The sequence below is a fragment of the Macrotis lagotis genome, chromosome 7 (genome assembly GCF_037893015.1).
Source record: "Macrotis lagotis isolate mMagLag1 chromosome 7, bilby.v1.9.chrom.fasta, whole genome shotgun sequence".
Lineage (NCBI taxonomy): Eukaryota > Metazoa > Chordata > Mammalia > Peramelemorphia > Peramelidae > Macrotis > Macrotis lagotis.
Window position 1 is genome coordinate 32347877 of NC_133664.1, and position 25109 is coordinate 32372985.

Genomic DNA, 25109 nt, shown 5'->3' on the forward strand with positions numbered 1-25109 from the left:
GACTGTTGCTCCATGTGGTTCCCTCTGAAATTTCCTGGGCAGACAAGGGAAAGATATCTTGGAGAAGTTTGGACTCATCTGTATCTCATTTCAGAAACATTATTTTTTCTTTGACAGCATTATCATGTAACACTAAGTATTTACCAAATGCTTCATTGTTGTTTTTATTCTCTGAAAGTTGGATGATTTCATTAGCCTGAGATAAGCCCCAGAAGAGTATGTAAATTAAGACCTGAATATGTTGAAGTCTAACCCCTTCATGATGTTCTGGGAAATTAACAATGATAGGAAAAATGAAATCAAATGCCAAAAAATGGGATGTGAAGAGCCTCATTGGTCTACCATTTTGTTAAACTACTCTGAATCTCACCAGAACTGTTTCTTTCCTATTATTTTACACAGCCCTGTGGTCCTATCTACATGTTAAGAGATACCATAAAATCTTTCCTTTTGTACCCACCTGGATGGGGTTCTTGTTCTCCCTATCTTCTTAAAAAGAAGGTAGTCCATTGTAGGGTTGAAATGGTGACACAAAGGTTGTTTGGGTCTTGAAGTGAAAAATACTCCCTCTGTCATTTAAAGAATCATGGGGGGTGGGCGTGGATATTGAATTATCAGTGTAAAATAGGCCCTAGAATCAGCATTGATTCAGAAAGAACATGGTGATTATAAGGACATGATTGGACCAATAACCAGGCCAGGAACCTAAAGTTCACAGTTGAATTTAGAGGGTTTAGAAAATGCTTTCAGTTTTCCTTTTTCTTTTTTTTAGGATTTTGCAAGGCAAATGGGGTTAAGCGACTTGCCCAAGGCCACACAGCTAGATGATTATTGTGTGAGGTCGAATTTGAACTCAGGACCTCCTGACTCCAGGGCTGGTGCTCTATCCACTGCACCACTTAGCTGCCCCCAGTTTTCTTTTCTTTTCTTTTCTTTTCTTCTAATTTAATTTAATTTCATTTTTTGCAAGGTAAATGGGGTTAAGTGGCTTGCCTAGGGCCTCACAGCTAGGTAATTATTAAATGTCTGAGGTTGGATTTGAACTCAGGTACTCCTGACTCCAGGGCCCATGCTCTAATCACTGCGCTACCTAGCTGCCCCCCACCCAGTTTTCTCAAAAGAAGTTTGATGGAGTGTGGCACCAAGGGTAAGAAGAAGGTAATTTGTTAAAAGATAAAGTTCCCAGAGGATGAGTTCTTCCTCTGACCTAGATGGACAGTTTTCAAATCCTTCCTGACCACTTTCTTCATCCTCAGCATTGTCTGAGATCTCTGTTCAGGGTGAAGGGTTAACAGATGTACAAAAATATTCATAGCAGGTCTTTTTGTGGTGGCTTAAAATTAGAATTTGAGGAGATACCCATCAGTTAGGGAATGGCTAAACAAGTTATGAATGTAATGATTATTTGCTATCTTAGGAAGAGGGAAGGAAAAGATGGGAAGGAGAATTTTATAAAATCTAATGTTGAATTCCATGGAGGGGGTGGGGGGAGGGAAGTAAGATTGGAAGAAAAATTGTAAAACTCAAATAAAATCTTTTAATAAATAAATAAATAAATAAATAAAATTTTAAAAAAATTTAATGTTGCAAACTGCATATAATTGGGAAAATAATTTAATTATTTAAAAACAGAATGAGGAGGTTAAGAAAGAAGATGATAGGAAATGTGTTTCTACTGCTTTCATTGTACATAGTTTATATGGGTTCAGACATGAAAACTCTAATTATTAATCTGACCATGATAAGATCTCAATCCATTAGACTATCACAAAGATCGAAGGTCTGCCATGAAAATAGGCGATAAAAAATTTCTAAAGCCAAATGATTTAAAGCTCGGGTCCTAGCTAAGACGATGGGGGATTTTTCAAGTAATATTATACATATAACCTAGAACATATACCAAGAAGAGAATGAGAGCAGAATAGAGTCATGGGACTCAGGTTCAATTTCTAATTTCACTAACTCTGTGATCACATGTAAGTCACTTCATATCTTGGGTCTTTTTCATCATTGCCAAAGCAAGGAAGGAAAGCTGAATGATCTGGAAGGCTTCTTCCATTTCTGAATTCTATGGTTCAAGTATTGTCATTTGGTGTCAATTGGTATGGTTACTTTTGAATATTTTTTAAAATGAAAATGCAGTAACATTAATTTCAATGAATTGACAGCTAAATAAATTAATATAATTATAAAATTACAAGTATAAGCTTACAAATTAATATTGTCATACATATGACACCAGCAGCATCAGCTAAAAGGAAAAAAAATTAGCTATTTCTAGTTATTTTAATAGCAAGATATGAAGTGATATTTGGGGGTGTAAAGTAACCTAATATTGTGGCATGAAGTATTTCCTTTTTAATTTTTAATTACATAAACAATTAAGTGATTTTCTCTTTGACTTTTATTGATGTAAGTATTTAAGGAAATATACTTTTCCCTCTAAGTACAGCTTTGGTTACATACTGCAAATTTAGGCATATTGTCCCATTATATTCCTTCTCTTTAATTGATTTTTTCCTAGATTTGCTCTTTGACCTGTTCTTTAGGTCAAATGTTACTTAATTTCCAATTAATTTGTGTGTGTATATATATATATATATATATATATATTCATAGCTAATTGTTGAATATAATTTCCATTGCATTATGGTCTGAAAAGGATGCATTCAATATTTCTTAATCTTTGCTTTTGATTGTGAGGTTTATATGCTCTAATACATGATCAATGTGTAAGAAAAAGAAACAAAAGGTATACTCCTTTCTTTTCCCATTCAATTTTCCCCAGAGGGACATAAGATTTAATTTTTTTCTAAAATTCTTTTCATATTCTTCACTTCTTTCCTGTTTATTTTATGATCAGGTTTATCTAGTTCTGAGAGTGGAAAATTGAAGTCCCTCAATATTAGGGTTTTACTGTCTATTTCCTCCTGTAAGTCTTTTTATTTTCCTTTAAGAATTTGGATACTTGGGTGTCTGGAGCAGAGTGAAGATGTCAGTGGGAAGCTGGAAAGCTCCCAGAGCTTTAAACAACTTTAAATGAAACTTCTACACAGATCTTAAAGCTACAGATAATATAAAAAATAACTGAAACAAGTTTTCAACTCAAGGTATCATGAAAGAACTTTAGTAAAGGTCTATCTTTTGGGGATAAAAGGATGGACTATACCAAAACAAACATAGGCAACACCTTGGCAAATGATAATCCAGGGACCAGATCCTGGTGCCAGCACAAAAAGTTTGGGACTATATTTCCTATACCAGCAGAGCTCAATTATCAAAATGGGGGGAGGAAAGAGGCCTAGCCATCAATAGCTACTGAGGAATGATAAAAATGCAGTGACAAAGGATGAGGAAAGCATTGACAAAATGCCTACATGTGAAGCCTCAGAGGAGTTTATGAATTTGTCTCAAAATGGTTTCAAATTGGTTTCAAATCTTTGAATGCTCAAAAAGGGATTTTTAAAAAAACAAAGAAGCAAGGAAGAAGAAAAACAGAGAAAAGAAATGAGAACCATAAAGAAGAATCATGAAAAATGTGCTGAATAAATCAACTCCTTTAAAAGTAAAAATGACCTACTGGAAAAGGAATGAAACTCATCAAAAAATAAACTGTGGAAGGATTTTAACGCATCAAAAAAATTTAAATTGACCAACTAGAAAAGGAATGAAACTCATCACAAAGTAAAATTAATCAATTGAAAAAGGAAGCACAAGAGATATTTGAAGAAAATAAAACCCGAAAAATTGGAATTGGTCAAATGGAATCTAAGAATCTTTCAGACACCAAGATTCCATCTAACAAAACCAAAAGGCTAAAAAAAACAAAAGAAAATACAAAGTTCCTTTGACCTGGAAAATAGAGACAATTTATGAATTATTGGTCTGCCTGAAAGCCTCAATCAAAAATGAGCTTGGAAAATATTTTTTTGGAAAATTAACATGGGGAAAACTGCCCTAATATTTTTAAAAAGAAGGTAATATAATACTTGAAAGATTCTCTTGACCTCCCCAAGAGATTTCAGAATAAAAGCTCCAAGAAATTTTGTAGCCAAAATTAATAATATTCAGCTAAAGGGGAAAATAACATGAGCGGACACAAAGAAGTAATTTTAAAACGAATAAACTACAATCAGCATTATGCAGGACTTATCAGGTTTAATATTAAAGGATCCAAGGACCTGGAATATGATATTTCAGAGGGCAACGTACCTGAATTACAACCAAGAATCAACTAATTGCAAAATTCAGCATATTGTTTCAAGGGAAAAGGTGAACTTTTGATGAAATAGAGAAATTTCAATATTTTCTGAAAAATAAAAGAACAGAACTGGATAGAAAATGTGATCTTCAAATACAAAACCCAAGAAATGTGTAAAAAAGGTTATTCTGGAGAGTGGTATGAACTCCAAGCAGCCCTTGGGGCATGTATTTGACAACTTTGCTGTAAGAGAAATCCTGGGATTAGTGAACTCTATTAACTTCATCTGACTCTTATCTTTTTATTGGAGACTCCAAGAGAAACTCACCTAATGCTACATAACATGTAATGTGTCATGTATGTTATATCCAGGACTGATTCTTCCTGTTCTCCCATATATAAAAGAGATTTAAAAACAGCAAAGTGGAAGACTAAAAAAGAGCTGGAACTCAAACATATGGTTTTGTATATTGTTACTCCTCTTTTGCATCTCTATGATCCAGGACAAAATACTTCATTTAAGAAACCGTCTAACTTAATTGTTGTCTGAAATTAAAAATCTGCCTCAAATACATCCTAAAAAAACTGGATATTATACCCATTTGGTGCATTTATTTTTAGTATTAATATTACTTCACTGTGTATGGTATCTTTCAAAAAGATGTAATTTTTTCCCATGTCTTTTAATTTAGTCTTCTTTTGCTTTTTTCTTTGTCTGATCTTTACTGATCATTTTTTAAACCTCACTTAAAACATTAGATTCTCCTCTAGTCCCCTATAATTACACAGTGTGTCTCTCCATTTAAAGTATTTTCTTAGAAACAACATGACTTTGATTATGGCTTTTAATCTTATCTGTTTCCATTTTGTGGGTGAGTTCATCCCATTCACATCACAGTTATGATTTATTAGTGTGTAATCTTCTCCATTATATTTTTTATCCTGTTTATCCTTCTCTCTCTTTTTTGAGTCTGGCCTTTTTTAAAAGTCTGTTTTGCTTTGGACCACTACCTCCCTGAATCATTCAACCCTTCTATCATCCCTTCCCTTCTTTTTTCCCCTTCCCTTCCTATTTCCCTATAGGATAAGATAGAATTCCATCCCTAAATGAGTATGTAAGTTATTCACTCTTTGAATCAATTCCAATTAATGTAATGTTCAAGAGTTATCTGCTTGGGGTGGCTAGGTGGTGCATGGATAGAACACTGGCCCTGGAGTCAGGAGTGCCTGAGTTCAAATCCAGCCTCAGACACTTAATTGCCTAGCTGTGTGGCCTTGGGCAAGCCACTTAACCCCACTGCCTCGCAAAAAAATCTAAAAAAAATTAAAATAAAAAGAGTTAATCTGCCACCCTTTATCGCCTCTGCTACTGTAAAAAGCTATTTTTTGTGCCTCTTTTATATTGGATAACATCTCTTATTTTTTCTTTCCTTTGCCCTTCTCCCATTGTACACACACAAATACACATATGTCATATACACTACATACATACACACATGTGTTAAACACACAGTAATTTTTACAATATACTTTGGATGCCAGAATTTTAAAGTATATTTTCCATATTTAAATATAAACATTTTGTCCAAGAAACAGGGAAGATTGTCAAGCACTGGGTCTTTATACTGCTAAGTCAATCCCAAATAGAGACACTTAAATGTGTACATATGTAATTATATCCTTTTCTCTGATTCTGCCAATTCTCTGAGTTCCAGTGCTGTCTCCAGACAGTCTTCCATTTTTACATTTCCTTAAGTGCCTTTACATTAGTCTGGCCAATTTCTTTCTGCCAAATCGTCCAGACACATTTGATGGACTCTTTATTTACTCTATGGGTTTTTTTGTTGACATGGATATGGAATATAGCATGTTGTCAGAAATAGTCCTAAATAATTAATACACCAGTGGCATTTCCATGAATTGACATTTTAATTGTTACTTTGCTTACCTCATCTCAGACACTTGTTTTGGGATGTCAGCTGCTTTTTAGAAATCTGTTTTGGCTATGGGTTCCTCTTCTAAACTGGATTTCATCTACTATGGTTTATTTCTTTTCTGATCTGATCTCATAAGGTTATCTTTTCTTCCTTAGTTCTATCTCACTCTGGTTCTTTAATTGATTCCAGGGTTCTTAACTTCCTTTATTCATTTTCATCTCCCTAGTCACAAAAATTTCTATCATGGTGTGACTCCTAATTAGTGATTCAGATTGTTTTTGGAGTCTTCTGGGTGCAGAGTATGCTGGTAAAGGTTTAACAACCAGCACTTTGAAAATGCAGGACATACTTTTAAGGAGAATCTGAATTATTTTTATTTTCTCGATGACTTTCTAAAATCCAGATGATCAAAAATGAATAAATCAAACTGTGATTTGTAGCATGTGCCAAATTATAAAGTATAAATGCTCAGGCTAAAATTTAATAACTAGCTTTTGAGACAGTTTCTAGCATATCCTTGTTTAAATGGGAAAATTTCCTACCTTCCACAGCAAACTATTTCACTTATAAACAGTTTTCATATTTGGTAATATTTTATTATGTCAAATAATGAATCAACTAACTGATTAAATATTACTTTACCGTGAGTCAGACACAAGAAAAACTTTCTCTACCATTAAACACTTTTCATTGTAAGAGTCATACTAAAGGAAATAAAAATAGATAGAATAAATATTCAGAGAAAAACACAAATCATTGTGAGGTAGTTTGAATATATTGACTTGAGATGAAGGGCACTTTTCACTGGGGGATCAGGAAAGGCTTTGAAAACAAAGAACAACCTCTTAGTTCATCTCACAGACCTTCTAAGATGGAATATTTTATCAAAATTCCAGCTTACAGTCCCAGAATCTGCTATTCCAGTAAGTTCATATATGTCTATATGTGTGTGTGTCCCAAACCAAATGTGCCTTCTTTGTATTTTCTTTCCATGGCTTCTACTTCTATGCACTCTGGGACCAAGAAAAACATATTCAATTCATCTTCTAGGTGGAACCCTCAGAGCGAGCATGCACTTATTGTCTTCTTCTCCCAAATGATCTTCTTACAGAATGATCTAAAGACCCTCTCCCTTGGAAATGTTCAAGATAGTCATTATTCTTCCTGAAATATGCCACCTAGAATGGAACACGATAATCCCAATGTGATCTGACTAAGGTGAGACTCTCACTATGGAAGCCAGTCTTCCATGGTGGATCAAGGACTGAATCCGGAGCTAGAAAAAAAAAAGTGAAGTCAAAAGGCAGTTCCCACTTTTCTAGTTGTGTGACCTTGGGCAAGTCTGTGCTTCAGTTTTCTTGTCTGTTAAGTGAGGGGATTACATTTTATCGCTTCTAATATCCCCTCTTCCAGGACTAAATCTATGAACTTCCTAATTGTTGCATGCTACCTCTCTTCATGAATCTTAAGAATATATTAATTTTGTGATCATGATATTATCCTAAGACCTATATTCAATTTAAATTCACTAAATCCCTCAGATCTTTTTTTTTAGGTTTTTGCAAAGCAAATGGGGTTAAGTGGTTTGCCCAAGGCCACACAGCTAGGTAATTATTAAGTGTCTGAGGCCGGATTTGAACCCAGGTACTCCTGATTCCAAGGCCGGTGCTTTATCCACTATGCCACCTAACCACCCCTCAGATCTTTTCAATCAGATCATAACTCCTTGTCAGACTGGTATTAACTCAAGTTTTCTATTGTGACTTTACAGTTTTGTGGGATAGAAAGAACAGCAATACATACAACCAGCATCACATCCACCACCATCAAAGAATACACATTTTATTACAGGAGATGGGACAAGTGAAGAGACTGATACAATGCAAGGTCAAGTGTGGTGAAAACAATGTAGAAATACAGATAAGGTGATCTCAAAAACACTGAGGACAAAAGATTCAACTGGGAGAAACAGGACAGGCTTTATGGAGATGATCATAGAAGGAAGAAAATTCTGAATTAATTATGCAGATAAAGAAAGAATGTAATCTAAGCAATAAAGATGGCCTGTGCAAATGTGAAGGACAAATAGCAACCTACTTTGATTATAATGTAAAGTTCATGAAAGGGAATAATGAGACATAGAGAGAAAAGGATGAATTGGAGACAAATTGTGAGAGTCCTGACAGATAATTCTAAGAAGATTGATTTTTTTTTAGTGAAAAACCTGTCTTTCCAATCCATGAAAATATGAATCTAGACTATCACAGAAGAAGGCTCCTAATTTCACGTATTTTTCATGATTTCCATTTCAAAAAACTTTCTCACTCTTGTATCTCATAATATGTTGATTCTGTACCCAGTTGATCTTACCCACTACCTGGGACCTCTCCTTTATCAAAAAAAAAATCACTTCCTGGTTTTCTTCATTGTGCACAAAATTGCAAGTGAAAGCAGGAAGATGGAAACTTGCATAGAAATATAACCAGTCCTTGATTATTATTAGTTAAATAACATCAGATGAAAATCTACCTTGGCAAAAGCAGAGAATGATCATTGGCTCCTTGGAAAAGGTGGAAAGGCTATTGATATCAAACTCACCTACTGCTCTTGAGGTCACTCTTTAAAACAATGGACTTAGATTAGTTGTGCTTTAAGGTCTTTTCCAGTTCTAAATAGATGATCCAAACTAAAAGAATAGGATAAGAAGACCATCTGATTTGGGAGTGATTGGCAACAGTAAAAGAAATGTGGAGAAAAAAGTCTTTTATTCAAACACTTTACTAAGACTGTGTTGAATGTTCTACCAATTAATTTATTTTTAAGTATTGTTCAGGAAAAGTAGAAGCAAGCTTTTTAGGACACTTGGCTATAAATAAGAAATTCCTTCCACCTGATGTCAACAGACTCTAATTGGATGTAAAATTGTTAAGTAGCACCAAAAAAACCTTGTAAAATGAATCTGTAAAATGTAAATATATAGTGGAATATCAATATTTTCCTACCCTGTGTACCTTGCCTTATACTTCATTTTTAACAAAAACATTTCTTTCCCCAAACTGAAAAATATATATTTTTTAAAAATATAAATGCTCACAAAGACAATATGTCATATTATAGAGGGTGTTGTTGTTAGAGTAAAGAAGGCTGGGGTTCTAATTCAGGAGAATACTGAAAACTGTCTAAAAACTGCCTCTCCAAAAATTTTATCCAGAACACACTTTTATTCTGCATTGTTAGCATTTTCTCCATCACCTTTAAATACAATAAATAGATTATCAATTTGTATCATATGCAAATTCCGAAGTATAAACGTTTATCCTGTAAATTTATCCACCAGCTCTTTGGAATTCAGTTGAAACTGGCTTTAGCATGTGCCTATACCATTTTTTTACACTTGTCATCCAGGCAACCTAAACTTATCTTTTTTGCCTCATATAACTGGCTGAGATTGGTCTAGTAAGTCACAGAGGTGTTGCCATCTGCATTAATGGAGGGAGTTCCCAAATTGAGTGACTCATGGATACTCTGAGCTTAATAACTCACATTTATATTTTGACAAGAAAGATTTTCTGAGCAATAAAATTCTCCTTCCAAACCAGTGATTCAAGAGGAAGTATTTTCAAAAGTTTCCATCTATGTGTTTTTAGAAAGTTTTCAAAATTGGAATATCCCAATCAACCCCAATTGGGGTAAGGGTAGTCCCTAAGTGGATAGCTTTCTCATTCAATTTATGCAAAGGAGATAATGTTTGGACCAAGGTCAGAAATGTGTAATTCTCCATAGGACAAGTTGTGTGTAGGCAGTAGAGGAATTAATTATACCTGAATTTGAGAAAAAGAACAAGGTCAATCACTCTTTCAGTTATTTAACCCCAGAGAATGATCATCGTCTCAGATAATTCGAGAAACTCATTAAAGGACCTAAAGGATTGCTCTCATCTGATTTTTTGGTTGAAATAATACACTAACTAGAAGTACGGGTGACAGAAGAAACTCTAATTACAGGGATTGTTTCCATGTGGGGAATGAGAGGATTGATTTACCACAAGAAGGAGAGGAAATATTTTTCTCTCCCTAAATATGAAGCAAGAGAAGATTATTCAGTTAAAACCCTCACCTGCTTTAAGAAACAGTTGGGAGCTCAATGATATTTTTATAATATTAATGTTCCTGGTAGAAAGAATGTAGAATGTACAAGTATTCCCTGGTTAGTATTTCTCACTTTTCACTAAACTAACCTTAATATTTATAAGAAAAGAACCTGGTTTAAAATGAGAGTCTATCTTTGACTTAACTAGAGTCACAGAATTGGGTTCTCTTAGATCTGGAAGGCACCATAGAGTTCATCTTCTCAAATCGCATTTTATATTTGAGGAAATGCAAGATTAGTTGCTTAGATCCACATGGATAGTAGCAGATCGCCACCTGAAACCCAAGCCTCCTAACTCCCAGTCCAGTGCTCTTTGCTGCACTACACAAAATAACTTAATAATAAAGAGTATACAACTCTAAGATGGTGGAAATGACAGCTCAAATTTATACAGGACTTGATGGTTTGCAAAGCACTATATCTACAATATCTCAATCAATTAATACATGATAGTATCTTCTAGAGAGTATAATTGGGTCTCATTAAAATTATTAGGTTGGGTATAACCAATTTCTGGAGGACTGCAGAAAAAATGAAGACAAGGAAAGCAAAAACGAATCAATCAATGAATAAATCCGTATTAATCATCTTCACAGCATTCTAAGAGCTGGAGATACAAAAACAAATAAAAACAGAGATAGTTTTGTTCTCAAGGAGTTTACATTCTAGTAGAGGAAACCAATTTTTATGAACTGGCTACTTATCCAAGGTCAGAAAAATGGGTACAAATTGTAGAGGAGCCAATCCAAAGCAACAACAACAGCAAGAACTTTCTAAGAATTACAGTTATTCAAAAGAGGAATGAGTTACGTTTGGAGATGATGAATTCCCTCACCCCCTTTACTTGGAAGCTTCAAGTCAGGAGGAAAAGACTGCTTGTTGGAGAGGGTATAAAGAGGATTCCTGTTAGAATATAGACTGACCTATAAGGTCCCTTCTAATTCTTAGATTTGTGATTCTGTGTCCTTCCTAATGTTTGCTTCTAGGAAAGAAATGATAACCTTATAAATGAAAAAAAAGGAATTTGAAGACAACATGTGAAATCCATTCAAATTCAAATAGTATTAATTGAGGAATACAAAATAGATTATGTTGGATGATGATGGGTTCTCTATCAATGGGAGTCTTAAAAGCACAGACTAGATAATCATTTTTGTGAGTGGAAGAAAGGAAGGAATGAAGGAACAAAGGAAGGGAAATTTTTATTTTTCAGATCTAAATTATACTACATTAACCCATGAAATCCCATTAAACTTCAAAATTCTGGGACCCTGGAACTTACTATGCTAAGGGAACTAAGGAATTATAAAGTAAGGTTCTTACCATCAAAGAGTCTACATTCTTTCTGGGGAGACAGACATATGTGGACCATAAATAATAAAACAAAACTGAATGAGGTTATTGTCAAATTAGTCATGTATATGGAGGGATGAGTTTAAAGTGTGGGCAGATAGCTGTGGGGTAGATGAGAAAGTGAAAGTTTGATGAGGAAGGTAGATTATGAATGATGTATTAAAGAATGAGTAGGGTCTCTGATAAAACTTGTAATTTATGATAATACAGGATATTGACCAAAGGTAATTAAAAACCAAAATAATAAAAGGTAATGCAAATTAAAAATGAATACCCAGAAATTTTAAGAAAAATCATAAAAGCTACAAATGTCAATGTTGGAGGGACTATGGGAAGATTGGTGGAACTTGTGGATCAGTGGCTTAGTCTAGCTGGTTTGAGGTACAATTTGTCTTTTTGTAAGAAAAATTATACATCTTCTACCCTTATACCTGGTAATCTATGTTTATACCTGGTAAACACACTACTGGCCATGAATCCCAAGGTTTGAAAGAAATAAATGTCTCATATGTACCAGAACTTTTATATTTACATTTTTTTATTTATGTAGTAAAAAATGATAGTTCTATGAGCCTTTGAATAAAATGTGTACCTCTGATTAAAGAATGGCTAGATGGATAATGACAAATGACTATAAAGGGATTATACCATAAAGAATGACAAATTCAAAAATTCATATAATTATTGGAAGAAATAGATTAATTGATACAGAATGAAATAAGTAGAACCAGACAAACAACATAAAGTATAGCATAAAATACTGTAAATTAAAACAATTTTATTCAGGAAAAAAATTCAGCAATTGAACTTTGATTTTTGTCATGAAAAATCTCAGTAAGGAAGCACACTTCTTTCACCTCAATAGAATATATAAATATATATCTGTGTGGGAATATACATTGATGTGTCCATATGTGAACATGCATGTATATGTATATATTTGTAAAATAAATATACTCATATAAATACATACAGAAGTATGGATATTTACTAGGAGAAACAGTTACTCTGTTATCTGATTGTTTTCTTTGCTATAATTGTTTTCACAAAGAAGAATTTCATAGGGCAGGAATATACTTGAAAATGATTGCTGTGGTATTAAAAACAAAAAGAAAAATATGAATGATAGTTTTTTTAAGGGAACAGGATTTAGAAAGACTAAAATGGGGGGAAGGAAGGTTTGAGCAAAAGTTTAGAGGAAAATATACACTTATTAATAAATTCAGAAAAATAAGAGACCTTAGAAGTCATGTAGTCCAATCCCCTCATTTTACATGAATATATCAAAGACCAGAGGATTTAAATGATTTGTTCCAAATCCCATGACGAGAAAGTGATAGAAGCAAAATTTGAACCCAGGTCTACTGGTCTTGAAGTCAGTGCTCCCTCTTCTTTAACACATGACCTCTCAGATAAGACTGAGCAAAGTGAGTTCAAGGTCTAATAGACAGATCTGCAGTGAGAGGGAAACCAGTATAGAAAAGGATATTGAGTCTAGATTGAGACTAGATTTTGGTTCCATACTTAGCCATCAAAAAGGACATAAGTTACTACACAATAGTGTGGTAGTGGTCATTCTTAGTGGTGGTGCTGTGGTGATATCTTTTCTTTATTTCTTTTTCCTTCTTTCTGTCTTTTTTTTCTGTCTCCTCCTCCTCCTCCTCCTCCTCCTCCTCCTCCTCCTCCTCCTCCTCCTCCTCCTCCTCCTCCTCCTCCTCCTCCTCCTCCTCCTCCTCCTCCTCCTTCTTCTTCTTCTTCTCTCTCTCTCTCTCTCTCTCTCTCTCTCTCTCTCTCTCTCTCCTCTGTACTAGACCTCAGGGGGGGCAGCTAGGTGGCATAGTGGATACAGCACTGGCCCTGAAGTCAGGAAGACCTGAGCTCAAATTTGTCCTCAAACACTTAATAATTACTCAGCTGTGTGACCTTGGGCAATTCACTTAACCCCATGGCCTTGCAAAAAAACAAAAAAACTAGACCTTCTGGGGAAGTAACACATTCTCCCATATTACAAGAGAACTTACTCTTCAATCTGGTTTTAGAGTCTTGGATGGAGCACTGATATTTTCCTCGGTCCTCATGGACAATATGTGTCAATGTTAAGATTTGAATTCAAGTCTTTTGGAATATCAGCTTGTCTCTGTACATTATGCCATATTATCTTTTTTTTGTTGTTTTTGAAAGGCAAATAGGGTTAAGTGGCTTGCCCAAGGCCACACAGCTAGGTAATTATTATGTGTCTGACACCGCATTTGAACCTAGGTCCTCCTGACTCCAAGGCCGGTGGTTTATCCACTACGCCACCTAGCCGCCCCCATATTGTCTTAATAATAATTAAAAATAACAAGTCCTATTTCTTTAGCCTTGTCCAGCTTATAGAGTGCATTCCTTAAAACTATCTCTTCCCAGAAAATAAAGATGTGTAGTTCCTATTATACCCCCTCTTAAAAATAAGGAATGTGAGGCTGAGATCTTAAGTTTTTGATGTGAGCATATGACTAGCAAGTGTTTGCACCATTATTGAAACCCAGGTCATCCAAAGCAAAGTCCAACATTCTCTCCCCTTTGGAAGTTCACCTAGAGTAATTACAATCAAACTTTGAATAAGACTTGTTGACTTGAAGAGTTAGCAAGGGGTTTGGGAATCACCAACTTGTTCAGAAATCTAGCATATACTTTACATCTGTCCTGACTAGGGCCCTCAGTAATGCCTCCATTCCATATATCTTAGAAGCCATATGGTTTAATATAAAAGACCGCTTACCCATTTTTGTTTAATACAGTGTAAAAGCAGAAAGTGATATTTCCATGTAGAAAATCAGTAAAAGAAAAAAATGTCAGAAAGCTATAAATTCAAATCTCAGTTTTCTGGACTATGTAGTTTCCTGCCTGGAGGTTTTGGGTAATCATCAATCAAGCAAGCTGATTTTGATTCTCCCTTATTGGCAAAGAAATACCCAGAGGGAAAGACTTCCTCCATTCTCCCTAGCCACCCACTACATTCTCCATGGTTTCCAAGGGATCATCCTTATTAAAGGGGAAAATGGACTGACCACCCACAAAAGTTATGTTTCCATTATTATTTCCATCCCCAGGCAACAAGCAGCTGCATAGCCCCTCAGCTTACTTTAAAAAAAAAAAAAAAACATTTACAGGCATCATTTCACAGGAAACCAGAGAGCCAAGTAGCCTTCAAAGGATGCTGGAATAAAGTGCTCTAGGGTTCCCACCCCCATCCAACCTCTGACCTCTCCTATTTAGAGATGACAGTACCAATGAGAATATAGTCCCTGTAAACACATTCTTCAAATATTAACACTATAGAAAGACTTAAAAGATCGCCATGTCCAACTGCTTATATTACAAAGGCATAAGGACCAGAAATGAGAAATAATTTTTCTAAGCTTCCATAAAATGTTGTGGCAGAACTGATCTCTGCATTTCAAAACTCACACTTTCCTCATTCTTTTGGATTTACATTTTAGCAATGAATTTCTCTAGAGAGATCCAAAGGGTGGGAATTACAGGCACCACCATTAGACACTGAACTTACTTAAGTATTTACTATAAGTTAGATACAGTACTAAGGGTGGGGAAACCAAGAAATAATTTGCTCAATGTCTTCCTCCAAGGAGCTCACATTCATGATAATATTTAGAAAATGTTTAGGCAAGATAAATACAAAGTGGATGGAAATCAGACTCAGAGGGAAAGCACTCCCACGGGGATGAGAAAAGAAGAGCAGGAATCTTTTAATATTTTAAATGCTATTTTATTTTTTTTATTTTTTAAATTTCATGTGAAAATAATTTTCAGCATTCATCTTTTGCTTTTTTTAAGTTGAAGTATTTTATTTATTAGTTTTTTTCAAATATAGGCAATGGTAGTTTTAACCATCCATATTTTTCACAAAGTTTTGAGTTTTACAGTTTCCCCTCTCCCTTCCTTCACTCCTCCCCACCCCCAACATAAAACATTCTAATATAGGCTATATTTATAATCATGCTAAACATAGATTGATGTTGAGTTGTGAGAGAAGAATCAGAATCAAACAAAAAAAAAAAGAAAACATTATAGAGGGGGGAAATGATATAATACATGAGATAACTTAAAATTGAAGGTAAGAAGCTTTGGTCCTCATTTAATCTCCACAGTTCCTCTTATGGATATGAATGGTATTTTCTATCATAAATCTTTTTAAATTATCTTTGATTATTGTCCTTCAGAAATGTACAAGTTCATCATGGTTGATCATCACCTCATGTTGCTGTTAGGATGTACAATGTTCTTCTGGTTCTACTCATCTCAGTCAGTATCAGTTCATGCAAGTCTTTCCAGGTTTTTCTGAAATCCCATCCCTCATGATTTCTTACAGCACAATAGTGTTTCATCACATACATATACCACAATTCATTCACCCATTCCCCAGTTGATGGACATCCCCTTAATTTCCAATTCTTTGTCACTACAAAAATAGCTGCTATGAATATTTTTGTACATATGGGACTTTTATTCGTTTTCATGGTCTCCAAAATATACAGATCCAGGAATGGTACAACTAAAATCAAAGGGTATACACAGGTTTATTGCTCTTTGAATTTCCTCTCCAGAAAGATTGGATTAGTGCATAACTATATAATAGTGTCCCAGTTTTCCCACATCCCCTCCAACATTGATCATTTTACTTTCTAGTTATATTGGCCAATTTGAGGTGGTATCTCAAAGATGTATTAAATTGCATTTCCCTAATCAGTAATGATTAAGAATAATTTTTACAGATGACTATAGAAAGTTTTGATTTCTTTATCTGATAATTGTCCTTCTATATCCTTTGAACATTTATCAATTAGGGAATGACTTTTTTAAATATATTTGTCTAAGCTCTCTATATATTTTAGAAATAAGTCATTTTTCGGAAACATTTATTGTAAAAATTGTTTCCCAGCTTACTACATTCCTTTTAATCTTAGTTGTGGTGGTTTTGTTTGTGGAAAAGCTTTTTAATTCAATGTGATGAAAATTATCTAGTTTGTTTTTTATAATGTTCTCTACCACTTCTTTGGTCATAAACTGCTCCTATTTTCATAGGTCTGACAGGGAAACGATTCCTTGTTCTTCTAATTTGCTAATAATATTAATTCTGCACCCATTTTGACCTCATCTTGGTATAAGGTGTGAGACATTGGTCTATACCTAGTTCCTGCCATTCTGTCTTCTAGTTTTTGCAACATCTTTTATTGAAGAGTGAGTTTTTATCCCAGAAGCTGGACTTTTAGGGTTTATCAAACATCAAATTATTATTTTAATCATTTCCTGCTGTATCTTTTGCTCCTAATCTATTCCACTGATCCACTACTCTATTTCTTAAGCAGTAAAGGACAGTTTTGATAAATTGATGCTTTATAATAGAACTTAAGATCTGGTATGGCTAGATCATCTTCTTTTGTTTTTTTCATTAATTTCCTTGATATCTTAACCTTTTGCTCATCCATATAAATTTCATTTCTATTTTTTTCTAGCTCAGTAAATTTTTGGAAGTTTGTTTGGTATGGCACTAAAAATGTAGTTTAATTTAGGTAGAATTCTCATTTTTATTTTATTAGCTTAACCTACCCATGAGTGGTTGGTTTTATCCAGGTATTTAGAACTGATTTTATTAGTGTGAAAAGTGTTTTATAGTATCTGAGTCTGCTTTGGCAGGTAGACTCCTGGGTATTTTATATTGTCTGAAATGATTTTAAATGGGATTTATCTTTCTAGCTCTTGTTGCTGTATCTTGCCAGTAATATACAGAGAGAGGCTGAGGATTTATGTCAATTTATTTTATATCCTGCAACTTTGCTAAAGCTGCTAATTATTTCCAGTAGCTTTTTAAGATGATTTTTAGGGTTCTTTAGTTATACCATCATATCTGCAAAGAGTGAGAGTTTTGTTTCTTCTTTCCTAATTCTAATTCCTTCAATTTATTTTTCTTTTTTTATTGCTAAAGCTAACATTTCTAATACAATATTTAATAATAGTGGTGATAACAGGCATCCTTGTTTCACCCCTGATCTTATTGGGAATGCTTCTAGCTTATCCCCATTGTATGTAATGCTTGTTGATAGTTTCAGATAGCTACTGCTTATCATTTTCAGCACTCTCTAGTATTATTAGTAGGAATGGGTGCTGTATTTTGTCAAAAGTTTTTCCAGCATCTATTGAAATAATCAGATGGTTTCTGTTAGGTTTGTTATTGATATGGTCAAATATGCTGACAGTTTTCCTAATGTTGAGCCAACCCTGCATTCCTGAAATAAATCTTGCTTGGTCATAGTGAATTATCCTAGTGATAACTTGTTGTAATTGCTTTCCTAAGATTTTATTTTAAAATTTTGCATCCATATTCATTAGGGCAATTGATCTATAATTTCCTTTCTCTGTTTTGACTCCTGATTTATGTATCAGCACAGAGTTCCATCTTCACTTATTTTTTCAAATAGTTTATATGGAATTGAAACCAATTGTTCCTTGAATGTTTGATAGAATTCACCCATGAATCCATCTGACCCTGGAGATTTTTTCCTTAGCTTGTTCATTGATGGCTTATTTTCTGAGTTAGTGTTATTTAACTATTTAATTTCCTCTTAACTTGAGCAATTTATATTTTTGTAAGTATTCATCCATTTCCCTTGGATTATCAAATTTACTGGCATACAATTGGGCAAAATAGTTCTGAATTATTACTTTAATTTCCTCCTCATTGGTACTAAATTCTCCTTTTTGATTTATGAAACTAGTAATTTGGCTTTCTTCTTTTTTTAAATAAAATTAACCAAAGATTTATCTATTTTATTGGGGTTTTTTTTTCATAAAACCAATTCTTGGTCTTATTCGTTGTTCAATAGTTTTGTTGCTTTTGATATTACTAACTTCAACTTTGATTTTCAGAATTAAAAATTGGTATTTAATTGGAGATTTTTAATTTGCGCTTTAACATTTTTAGTTATATGCTCAGTTCATTGATCTCCTCTTTCTCATTTTTTTCTTGTAAGCATTTAGAGATATAACTGCTTTGGCTGTATCCAATAACTTTTGGTATGTTGTCTTGTTACTGTCATTGTCTTGGATGAAATCATTAATTCTATCTATAATTTGTTGTTTGATCCACAAGTGCTTTTAAATGATATTACTTAGTTCCAAATTAGTTTTATTTCTGTCTCTCCGTGGCTCTTTATTGCATGTGGTTTTTATTACATCATAATTTGAAAAAGATGCTTTAAATATTCCTGTCCTTCTGCATTTAATTATAAGGATTTTATGCCCTAATATAGCATCAATTTTTGTATCAGTGCTATGTACTGCAGGAAAAAAGGTATATTCCTTTCTATGTCCATTCTATTTTTTCCAGAGGTCTATAATATCTAAGTTTTCTAACATTATATTCAACTCCTTAACTTCCTTCTTGTTTATTTTATTATTAGATTTATCTAATTAGGAGAGAAGGATGTTGAGGTCACCCAGCAGTAGAATTTGGCTGTCTATGTCTCCCTGTTACTCATTCAGCTTCTCCTCTAAAAATATGAATGCTATACCACTTGGTGCATACATATTTGGTATTAAAATTACTTCATTGTCTCTTAGGAGAATATAGTTTCCTTCCTTATCTCTTTTAATGAGATCTATTTTTGCAGCTGCTTTATCTGAGATAAGCATTGTTACCTCTGCTCTTTTCACTTCAATTGAGACATAATATATTCTACTCCAGTCTTTTACCCATGTGTGTATCTCTCTGGCTTCAAATGTGTTTCTTGTAAGCAGCATATTGTTGGATTCTGGTTTTTAATCCATTCTGCTATCCTCTTCTGTTTTATGGGAGAGATTATCTCAATCACTTTCACAGTTAAAATTATTAACTCTTTATTTCCCACCATGTATCTCGCCTTCATTTGTATTTTTCTCCTTCTCTCAAATAATCCCTCCTCCCCAGTGTTTGTTTTTGCAAACTGCCCTGTCAATGTATTTCCTCCTTCTATCTACCACCCTCCCCTTTATTTCCCCTTTCCCTTCTCCTCCTAATACTTGAAAGGTAAGATAAATTTCTAAACTCAACTGACTGTGTCTATGTTAAGCCCTGTTTGAGTTGAATCTGATGAGAGTAAGATTCAGGCAGTCCCCACCTCCTCCCCTCTTTTCCTTCTATTGCAATATGTCCTTTATATCTCTTCATATGATATAATTTATATCACTCAACCCCCCATCTCTTTATAGTCTTCTCCCATTTTTAAATGAAATCATTTTTTAAAATCATTTTATCAAAGTCAAGGACATACCATAAATGTCCATATCTTCAGCCTAATTATATTCCCTCTAGTAAAGTTACAATTCTCAAGAGTTATGAGAATCCTCCTCCCAGGTGGGTATATAATCAGTTTAATCATATTAGAGAACAGCTTCCCCCCCCATTTATCTTTTCATGTATCTCTTGAGTCTCCTATTTGAAGATTAAATTTTCAGTTTAGCTCTAGTCTTTTCATCGAGAAAGTTTGAAAGTCACCTATTTCATTAAGTATTCTTCTTTTCCCCTGAAAGAGAAGGTTGAGTTTTGCCAGATAGTTGATTCTTGGCTGCATTCCAATCTCCCTTGCTCTTCTGAAAATCTTATTCCAGGCCCTTCAATCCTTTAATGTTGATGCAGCCAGATCCTGTACAATCCTTATTGTGGCTCCTTGGTATTTGAATTGCTTCTTTCTGGCCACTTGTTGGATTTTCTCTTTGATCTGATAGTTCTGAGTTCCTTGGTGTTTTTATTTTTGAGATCCCTTTTAGGAGAAGAAAAATGGATTCTTTCAATGATTATTTGTATTCCAGGATTTCGTGGCAGTTCTCCTTAATTATATCCTATAGTATGGCTTTCAGGCTTTTCTTATCTTTCTTTTTTTTTAATTGACATTTTCAAATAATCCTATGATTCTTAAATTATCTCTCCTCGATCTATTTTTCCAGGTCAATTGTTTTACTAATGAGGCATTTTACATTTTCTTCTATGTTTTCATCTTTTAAAATTTTCTTTAGCAGATTCTTGGTGTCTCATGAAGTCATTAACTTCCACAAATTTCAGTCTATTTTTCAGAGAAGAATTTTCTCCACTTTTGAATCTCCTTTATCATTTGGTGAATTCTATTTTTGAAGGAGTTTTAGTTATCCTTTTCTATTTGTGGCTTTGAGGAAATTATTTTATTTTTTGCATTTGTCCAATTGTATTTAAAGGATTTGTTTCCTTCTGTCATTTTTAATCAGAAGATGTCAATTTTCTCTTGCAATTCTTTTCCCAATTTTTCCATTTGATTTTTAAACTCCTTTCTGATCTCTTCTAAGAAATTTTTCTGGACTAGCAACTAATTCACTTTCTCCTCTGAAAATTCACATAGAGTTCTCCTTCTATCCTTCTTTTCTGAGATAGTATCCTTATTTCCAAGGTAACATTCAATAGACCCTGCTTTGCACTGGCCTTTATTCATCTTGTGTTAGGGGAAGGGTTGAGTTGCAGAACTTTGGTGTTGAGATCCCTAGAGACCTTGCCTACTGGAGGTAGGAATTCCAGGGGGTTACTCAGTGGACCAAGCAGTAAGGAACAAGTCACTGCTAGGTGACACAGAGGATAGAAGACTGACTTTGGAGTAAGGAGGACAGGAGTTTGAATTCAGGCCCAGATGCTTGACACTTACTAGCTATGTGACCTAGGGCAAGTCATTTAACCCTTATTACCTCACATTCAGAATCATCTCCGGTCATCCTCATCCATATCTGGTCACTAGACCCAAATGGTTCTGGAGGAGAAAGTGAGGCTGGTGACTTTACATAGCCTCCCTCTCACTCAAATTCATTTCATTTGCTTGTTATGGCAGCACCTTCCTGATGTCATGATTTTCTTCAAGAACAAACAAACATCACAGACCACTAGAACCGTTGCATGAAGTGTCTACGTTGAGGCTGGTCAGTGACTCTCTTTCTGAGCCTGGGGCTGAATCTGTGTTGTCCACACACAACCCAGTCACTGGTCTAGATAGTCAGGGCTAGAAATGCCAGAGGGTCTCACTGGATAGTTAATGCTAGGGAATGTGCGAATACCTAGGCCTGTGACAGACTTTTCTTTGCACATAGAGAAGCATTGGGGTAGTAGATAGAGGATTGGCCTCAGTGGCCGGAAAACATAGTTTAAGAATCCCTTTAGCACACACTAAGTGACTCTCTGAAAGTCAGTGAGCTTCTCTATGTTCCAGGGTGAGCTCAATAATTTTCACCACAAATATAGATTTGTTTTGATTGAAGTAGTTTTCTCATAATAAGTGCCCAATACCAAATCTGGACTTCTCCATCATATCCATCAATCCCTTCTCCCTTTTTAGATTCCTTTTATGTAGTGATCCTCCACCAGAATATCAACTCGGCAAGGGCAGAGGCTGCTTTTCTTTGCATTCATATTTTTATGCTCAGCACTTGACCCAATGTCTAGCATACAGTAAGAAGTTAATGAAGGCTTCTTGACTGATTAGTTAATTAAGTGTAATAGCATTTATTAATCACCTACTATGTCCTAGCAATATAAATAATGAAAAGAAAACTAGTCTCTGCCCTCAAGGACTTTACAATTTAAAGGGGGAATTCATACATTAAAGGAGGCAGGAAAGAGGGTATACCTAACTCAGCAATAGAAGTGATAAGTTATCCTAAGAGGGGTGATTTGTTCAGAGTTGAAGCAGGTAAGGACAGGCTGATTCAGCCCGGTTGCAGTGTCCTGGCAACTCTCCTTAATTTCTCTCTTTCTTTTGCTATTTTCTTAGGGAACTCAATGATTTCACCTATGAAACATAGCTGGAGTTTCTGCTCAGTTTCTTTGTTACCTTAATATTCACAGAAATGTATTAAAAATTACTTTTGTCTCTAATCAAAGTAAGAGAAACTAGTAAATGAAAAGTAGAATTAATTGATTCCAGTTTCTGATCTCTATATAGAACAGTATTGTGAGGAGCATGGTCCTCTGTCCTCCAGTCCTCCAGAGGAGAGGAGGCAGAGAAAAAAATTTTCAATCAAATGTTGAATTAACAACCTAGAGGTGAGTTTAGAAGTGATGAGCCTACTCTGGAGGGGCATCTTGTTCCTATTAATGAATTCTGCTGACTAGCAACACAATCACAAATCTCCCTTCCACTTCTACCCTCTTCCAAAAACAAAAAAGAAATGTAAATCTTTTTAGAATACTCCTTCATATAATGTTCTACAAGATGGTATATGAAAACTTATGGCTCGGTTTGGTACTGTCTATGCCATCTGCCAACTTTGTCATATGCAAGGAAATGCAAGGATACATACATTGATATTCAGAAGGTATCCACACCAATAGCGACACCTTGGGTGGCTGGGGATTTGTGGTTCTAATCTAATTTAGACAAAAAAAGATCTGAGTCCTCCTAAGTTTATCAATTGAATATAGACATTAGAATTTCTTTGGAGTCAAGGTCTGCACTCCTGGTTATTCAACAATCAATCTATCTATCTCTACCTCCATAAGTAAAGAAGGGAATGATCCAATTGGACTACGTAGGATTTTAGAATTGATTAATCAATCCAATCATTCATCCTTTAATAAATTTATTAACAGAATGTATTAAACATCTACCCAAGGCACTGCAATAAGAGCTAGAGATATAAGCACGAAAATATGGAGTTTATGTCATTTAGGATTACAGCTTTGGAAGAGGAAGAGACCAAAACAGAACAGAAGAATCCTGGGAAATATTTAATAGAGACTCTTGAAAAAAAATGGAAAGCAAGACATTTTAAAATTAAATCTCCATGATTAACATTTTTTCATCACTTCATTAATAAGCAACAAAATAATATGTTAACCCCTGGTGTATAGTCTTTGCTAATTTCTGGAGTAAAAATGCTCACTCTCTAGATTTAACAATTTATTAATATGAGCTAATTTTAAAACATTCTTACCTTAGAGCTTATTTAGATCAACTGGCTCATTTCACAGATGGTAAAACTAAGACCCAAAACTGCACATCGATCTAACTGAATCAGGATGAATAGGAGAGTCAGAATCTGGACGAGGTCTTACAATTCCACATTCCTATCCTTTCCAATACATACTGCCTCTATCATATACCCCTTCTACTGTTTTCTAGTTTGTTTATATTTTTCCAATAGACTTTTATACTCATCAGAATCAAGTCCTTTGTTGATTAAATCATATTGGAGTCCCTTTTGAATCTGACCCTTTTAGGAAGCTTCCAGCGGTTAAATGCCAACCCAAGACCAGTATTTTGATTCCGTTGTGATTTCCCTAATCCAGAAGATGCTCCAGCCAAATATCACATCCTTTATGTACACTTAATGCAGTCTTGCACTCTTTTTCTGGTTTCTTCCCCTGGGTAAACTCCAAGCCTTTCTAAGGAAGAGGAGAGTACTTAGCCTCTTTCTGCCCATCCATCATCATTAGAACAGGTGAGGTAAAAGTGTCCAGCCTGTGCTAAATTTGATCCCATTGTGACTTCAGGCTGAGAAGTTGTTGGTCACCAGTGTTCTGCTACATTAGTGCCAGAAAATACACTTCATTAGGAGATGTGCTTACCTTCTTATGAGTTCTGCCCATGGAAGAAGACCTGCTGGGTGTTGAGTGCCATTTAATCTCTTCCTCTTTTTCCCAGAATGCAAGCATCTGAGTCACTTGTTAGAGTAAAGAGACTTTCATGGGGAAGGGAAGCCAAGTGTTTTTGCCAGATTATATTCACATGAACAGGGAGGGCAGGGAATTAGGAAGATGTCTTTAGGTGATGATGTCAAATGCAGGATGACAAGGGCCTGAATAAACACATTTCTTCACAATAGGGCTGCAGTTCTGTGTCTGCTGCATAGGATTCCTAGCATCTGGCAAAAACACCCCAAAGCTTACCAACAGACACTCAGAGACTTAGGGTCAAAAGAAATGATACAAAACCATTTTGGGGTACATCCATTTGCAGGTATTAGAGCTTTCATCTTTTATCCTTGCTATTTTAGGTCTCATGTGCTTTGTGTCACTTCCCCTTACAGGAATAGATTAGAAAATTAAGAGTCTGGTTTTTTCCATATGATATTTTTATTTATTAATTCCCAGATCATTGGAATAAGTACTTGTTGGTAATTTTAAAAACTGGTCTTGGTCAGTCCTCTAGTTTCTCTTGGTCTCAATTCACCTATCTGTAAAATATGAGACTGAATTTCAGGTCTAAAATCTTGATGCTTTGGGGGATGAAATTAAAAAGTAAACATAATTATATGAAATCTGTGTCACTTCAATTTGGAATTCTCAGATGATGAGGTGATAAATAGCACAAAAGGTTATATGAAATTTTCAGAGAGCATTCCTTCACTGAGGTCAAGATTGAAATGGTCTTCATTTGCCAAAATAAACTGGAATTAATAGGATTCTGATAACTGCCTTA